Consider the following 6,865-nt stretch of genomic DNA (forward strand, 5'->3'; position numbering starts at 1 on the left):
ACAGAATAATAAATAAAAATACACAGGGAAAAAATAAATAAAAATACACAGGGGGTAAAATATTGAAAATGGCCACGCACCACCTCCTCCTCCTCCTCCTCCTCCTCCTCCTCCTCCTCCTCCTCCTCGGCACCAAAGGAAATGGCTCTCTCCCCTCTGCTGCCTCGCTGGGCCCGGTCCACGTGAGGACCAAACAGAGGAGGAGCTCCTCCTCTTGAGGCTGGCTGGCCAATGGGGGCAGACTGGAGCTGGAACAGCCCCGCCCCCTGCCAGCACTCACTGGCTCCAACTTTCAGTGGGGGCGGGCTGTTCAGCCCTTGCCCAGCCAGCCTGCCATCAGGAGGAGGAGCGCCTTCTGCTTAGCCCTGTGCGCAGCCCTGAAAGGGCGCGCGGCCCTGAAAAGGCACGCACGCAGGGCAAGCGGAAGCGCCGGCGACCGGCAAAGGCTGCGTTGAGGGTGGCGGCCCCAGGAGGAGCGGCCGCATGCGATGGCAGCTGCCGCAGCCACTGCTGCGTCAACCTCCTCGACCCAGGACAAACCTGGGTCAAGGAGGAAACCGTGCGGGGACACTTCCTACCAGTTGAAAACCGGGAATGTCCCACCCCCAGGCGGGATATGGCAACCCTACCTACACTGGACCTCTGATCATATATAATAGGTGCACTAACACAAGCTAATACTTGGCTTCAAGTGCAAGGGAACTTACTGTTAGGCTTTAAGCCATCTTTTCTGTGTTGAGCAAGAGCCTTATTTGTTTAGCACAATACCAAAAACTCTCGGTATTTATTTTTTCCTAAATAAAATACTTAGGGGATGTGGTATTTTCCCTCATTTGGAACACTGTGTTGAGAACAGTGGTTGTTTATGGACTGGACCTCGAAAGGGGAATTTTGCCACAAAACATTAACCATATCATGAAAGTAGATGTATTGAGACCTTACAACCTTAATAGGAAATTGATCAGTAGCCAAATGCCAAAATTACACAATATATTTGTACTTTGTTTATGAAGTTGCATTAGGTCCTCTGATACACTTATTTCATAAGCCTACTTAAATGTTTGTATTTGGGTGCCTAAGATTTTGTAATGCACATTACCTATTAACCTTTCATTCAGAATTATGTGTTCATTTATTTAGTGCAGAAGTGTCACAACATTCAAAGCTATAGTAGCACAGAATTCTAGAAAGGTATATCTGGGGATAAATGCATGATTTCAATTATTATAGGATTTAGGCAATCGCTGTCTGGGAGTAGACATCTATTTATGTTGATAGGCATACTTGTTTTGGAAATATATACTGCCTTGCCCCACAGTTTTTTGCTGTTACAAGTTGTTTTATGGCAGCAAATGTATTCACTGTTCATCTCATAAAATTATTATTATTCCGCCTCCAAAAATGTCTAATTTCTACTATTTGTGGGAAGGTGACACACACCATTTCAGATCTGTTGAAGAAGAATAAAACATCTTACATAGGTAGAAATATTTATTTATTTTTATTTACATTCACTTATATACCACCTTTCTCCCAAAATACTACAATAAACAAAAAATTAAAAAGTCTGCCCAGTTAAAAGAAGTGTCACAGGAAAACAGTTACCTAAATGGCATTCATTACAAATGATGAAGTAATGATCTGAAATATTGATGAGAGAAGCCTTACATGAGTCCTTGGGGAAGATCATCCCTGATAATCACCTCTTAGTTGCTAAATTGTAAATAAATAACATAGTTTGTTATAAAACATTCTTTTACCCTAAATACCATACAGTATTTTAAAGGACACAGATCACTAAAGTGAAGCGAAAATGCAAGATTTCAATTGGTTTTGTTTCAAAGAAGCATGGAAACTCTGAAGCTAACAAAAATTGGTAAATGTCATGAGTGGTTTTTAGTTGGATTGTTCTGTTGTTAATGACTAATGGAGAAAGCATCAAAACACTTAATTTGCATTAATTACTAATATTGACTGCACTCTATATGTTTTATATATTCATTCAGTAATCTTTTTAACTAGGATTAATTACCAAACTAGCTATAACAATGGATATCCATAACAGAAAACCAGTCTAAGACTCTATGTTCCAAGGGTGTGTCTGTAGCAATCTGTTGTGGCTCCTAGCAAAAAAGACAATTTATATTACTGTATAATGGATTTGCCTATTATGTGAGAGTTTCATTATGAGAAATTAATGGTCAGATTTAACATTTTTAAAAGGTAAAGGTAAAAGTAGTCCCTTGACATGAAAGTCTAGTTGTAACTGACTGTAGGGGGCATTTCTCATCTCTGTTTGGAGATGCGCCAGCATTGCCCGAGGTCTGCTCTGGTGGTCCTGTGGCCAGCATGACTGCACCAAATGCTGTTACCTTCCCACAGAGAAGTGGTACCTATTTATCTACTTGCATTTGCATGCTTTCGAACTGCTAAGTTGCCAGAAGCTGGGACTAGTGACTAACATTTCTTAGACATGTAGAAAGCAAATTAGGGAACTTATTAACAGTATTTTATACTGCCCACAAACAATACATTCTCTAGGCTAGCAGAAAATAAAATACAACTTGAACAGAACTTGAATCCAAATTGAATCAGAAATAGCTTAAAGCAGCATCAGAATAAAACCAGCAAAAACAACAATAACTCAGTAATGCCAGGTCAAAAAAAACAAACAAAAAGCTGAAAGATGTTCTTTAAGAAAAACTTGAAAAAGCTTGGGAAACCTAGGACTAAAAAGACTATAGTGTAGGTACCAGGAAAGCTGCTTTGGGGAAGGTATTCTATTACTGGGGTGCTATCACTGAGACTTGAAAATTTCCACTTGACTTATTTTTATGACTAGAACTATAACAACCAATCAGTGGAATACAAGAAAAATGTCACATAATCATCACCTGAAGGAGTTCCAATTTCCCAAAAGAAAAGTAATTTAATTTACTGTAAATGAACTGTATAAACACTGTATGTAATAAAAGCTAAATGTGGTGTTCCATGTTTACAGATCTTTACACTTCAGTTCAAAATGTAATTTAAAAACTAAAGAAAGCTTAAGAGGTTTTGCTTGGCTGAAATGTAAATGTATTTCACGGTTGCTTTGACTCTTCTCTCCCCTTCCTGACACCTCTGAAATTAAAGCCTAGCTGATTTTCATTCTCTGAAAAGAAAAGAAGCTAGAATAAAATGTTTTCTTTCAGTACACTGCTATATGTTCATGTTATCTACATATTTTATGCCATTTCTTGACCACAACTGTGACTGTCCATATTGTTTTCCAAGCGGACACTAAAGTGGCATTAAAAATGTTTTATCAGCTATATTTGTGTATTTCATCACTATGTCCACTCCACTTTTTTTCGATATAGCTTAATTTTTTTCTTCCAGTTTTTCATCTGTTCATTGCTGTGACAGCATCAGGTAGGTAATGATTTTTTACCAGACTAGTGACATTTAAAGCCATGTTTTATCAGAATAGCAGTGGCTGGGTATCACAGTTGTACGAATTACCTTTGTGGATTAAACCAAATATCTGTCTCATTCAGAACTCAGTTTCCAAATAATGACAATTTCCAAAATAATTCTTAGATCAAGCATAATGAGGATAGTTATATACTAGAACATAACTTTTACATGAACAAAACCTTCAAATGTTAATTGCTTGTAGATCAAGGCTACAGAAGCGGAGGACCAATATTTGTAAAGTCGTTTCAGCATTAGACTATGACTCTGGAGACCAGGGTTCGATTTTTGACTCTAGCTATTGTTTAACAGAAATGTTACTAGTCTTCAAGGTTACAGAGGTGTTTCCAAGTTGGACTGCCAAGCTCCTGTTAAAGTATTAGAGAAAGAGCCCGCTACAATTCCCAGAATTCCATAGCCTTGAGCTAGGGCAGTTAAAGTGTCAAACTGGATTATTTTCCAGTGCAGAGAATCCATTTGTTTCAGTTGAGATTTTTATTCCCTGCCACCAGAAGAACTTCCTGAACAAAATTCCAAACAGAGTGCTCTGGACAGTAGGAGAGGAGGTGATGGTTGCCAATTTGTCCCTCCACCTCCTAGACCATCCAGTGCCATTGTGCCTCATGCAGTTCCAGAGGGACATTGCAAAAGGAATATAGAGTCCTCAGCTTTTGCTGTCTAAATATTTGACTCATTCAGAAACCTTGTATGGGCACAAGGAAACCCTTTTTCTGAAAGAAAAAGTCTGGCTTCAAACATGTTTTCCTACAGCCATTTTCAAAGGACTGTTCAGTGGAATAGCTTCTTCAAACTGCTGTCCAGCTGTCATACTGCCTTGCATAAAAATATATTATGGAATATATTTTTTCAGCTTTCTTGCAACCAACAAATTTCTCAAAATGCCTTTGGTACAGGAGAGGAAGAGGGTTTCCCCCTCTACTTTTAAGGCTATCGAATCCCTTCAAGCTTAAAGCACTTGAAAACTTCAGAGTCTCGTGCTACCTGCATCACATATCAGCAGGAAATACCTGAACACATATTGATGTTTTGCCAAGTGTTTGCCTTTGTGTACTTTGACTACTTCCCTGTCATGCGTCAAAGACTTGCACAATCATGAAATAGAAGAAAATATTGTTTGTGGGGAGTCTACCAAGTGCACAGAAATGTTAGCCAATGGAATGCCCTAGATATGTGTATTTGAAAGCAAGACTCTTTTCTGAGTAATACATGCTTTTCAATCCCCTCCTAAAGTGTAAAGCTATACAATTGAGCACTAAAGTTAGAATCATCCAAACCACTGTATTCTTCATCATCATATACTGATATGAGAGCTGGACAGTGAAGAATGGAGACAGGAAGAAAATCAACATTTGAGATGTGCTAGAGAAGAGTGTTGAAGATACCATGGACAGCCAGAAAGACAGACAAATGGGTCCTAGAACAGATCAAGCCTGAACTGTCCCTGGAAGCCAAGATGACAAAACTGAGACTGTCTTATTTTGGCCACATTATGAGAAAGCATGACTCATAGAAAAGACAATAATGCTAGTGGAGGGTATCGGAAAAAGAGGCAGGCCACACACTAGATGGATGGACTCAATCAGGTAAGGGACCTTAGTTTGCAAGACCTATGCAGAGCAGTGAAGGATAGAGGAACTTGGAAGGGTCTCATACACAAAGTAGCCATGAGTCAGAGTAGACTCAAGGGCAGTTAACAACAACAACAACAGCTGATACAAGCAAGAATTACAGGAAAAATAGAATTAAATCTAAAATTCAAAAATTAAATGTAGGGGATAAAGCATTTCACTGTTTACATTAGAAAAGATGTAATATTTTCTAAATGATCTATGTTATTTTTATTTTAATGTTAAACCCATGATCAGAAGAGCGGAGTGCTTTCTCTGTAATCATAGAGTTGATCTTCCAAGTAGTGCCTTTGACCATGCTTCAGGCATGCAGTCAAAGTTTATCTTAAATTTCTCCTTCAGTTTCATGTCTATTCCCCTGTGGGTCACGATTTGCTTACCTTTTATACACATTCACTTTGTTCTACATCTACCATTTCCTTTCAAATAAGACTGTTCCCACTGTGCCATTTTGAGTAAACAGATCCACACAACACAGAAGGGCCTCCCACATTTTAGGTATTTCTGATAATAGATGTATTAAAACAAGGTAGCTTTCCATCCTCCCTAAAAGAGATTGTGGTGAGGCCATTACTGAAAAAGTCATCCCTGAACCCAACCCTGCTAGAAAATATCTTAGGACCCCAAAAAACCTCATATAGGGAAGATTTTTAAAATCATGTTCAGTATTCTTCCAACTAGCATGTGGCCTTCCTCTCTTTCTACTTCCTTTTATCTTTCCTAACAATATTGTTTTTCCAGAGATTCATGCCTTCTCATGATGTGTCCAAAGTACGACAGTCTTAAGTTTTGTCATCTTGGCTTCTAGGGAGATTTCTGGCTTGATTTACTCTAGGACCTATTTGTTTGTCTTTTTGGCTATCCATGAAATCCTCAGCACTCTTCTCCAGCACCACCTCTCAAATGAGTTGATTTTCCTCCTATCTTTTTTCTTGACTGTCCAGCTCTTCCATCCATACATGGTAATAGGGAACACAATGGCTTGTACAATTCTAACTTTTGTGCTGAGTTGTATGTCTTTGCATTTTAGGATCTTTTCTAGTTCTTTCATAGCTGCCCTCCCCATTCTTAATCTTCTGATTTCTTGGCTGCAGTCCCTGTTCTGATCAATGTTTGATCCCAGATATGAAAACTCTTTTACTATTTCTCTTTCCTCATTTATGAAAGTTCTCTTTGGTCATTATTTTTGTTTTCTTTATGTTCAACATTAAGCCCGCCTTTGCACTTTCTTCTTTTATCTTCCTTAGTAGTTGTTCCAGATCTGTGAGATTTTCTGCTAATATTATAATGTCATCAGCATATCTCAGATTGTTAATATTTCTTCCTCCTATTTTCACTCTTCCCTCTTCCGTGTCCAAGCCTGCTTTCCTTACAATATGTTCTACATACAAGTTGAACAGATATGATGATAGGATGCAGCCTTGCCTCATTCTTTTGCCAATTGGGAACCATTCTGTTTCTCCTTGTTCTGTTCTGACAGTAGCCTCTTGTCCTGAGTACAGATTCCTCATCATTACTATCAAATGTGCTGGCACTCCCATGTCTTTAGTACTTCTTCCTTTCCTGACCCCTGCTTGTATCTCTGGGATTTCTCTCTCCATGTATGGTTGGAGTCCATGTTGCAGTATTTGAACATAATTTTGCTTGCATGGGAGATTAGTGCTATGGTTCTATAGCTGCTGCAGTCTCTTGTGTCTCCTTTTTTGTAGATGGGAATGTATATTGATCACTTCCAATCTGCTGTCCATCGTTTTGTGTTC

The sequence above is a fragment of the Sceloporus undulatus genome, chromosome 2 (genome assembly GCF_019175285.1).
Source record: "Sceloporus undulatus isolate JIND9_A2432 ecotype Alabama chromosome 2, SceUnd_v1.1, whole genome shotgun sequence".
In the NCBI taxonomy this organism is placed as follows: Eukaryota; Metazoa; Chordata; class Lepidosauria; order Squamata; family Phrynosomatidae; genus Sceloporus; species Sceloporus undulatus.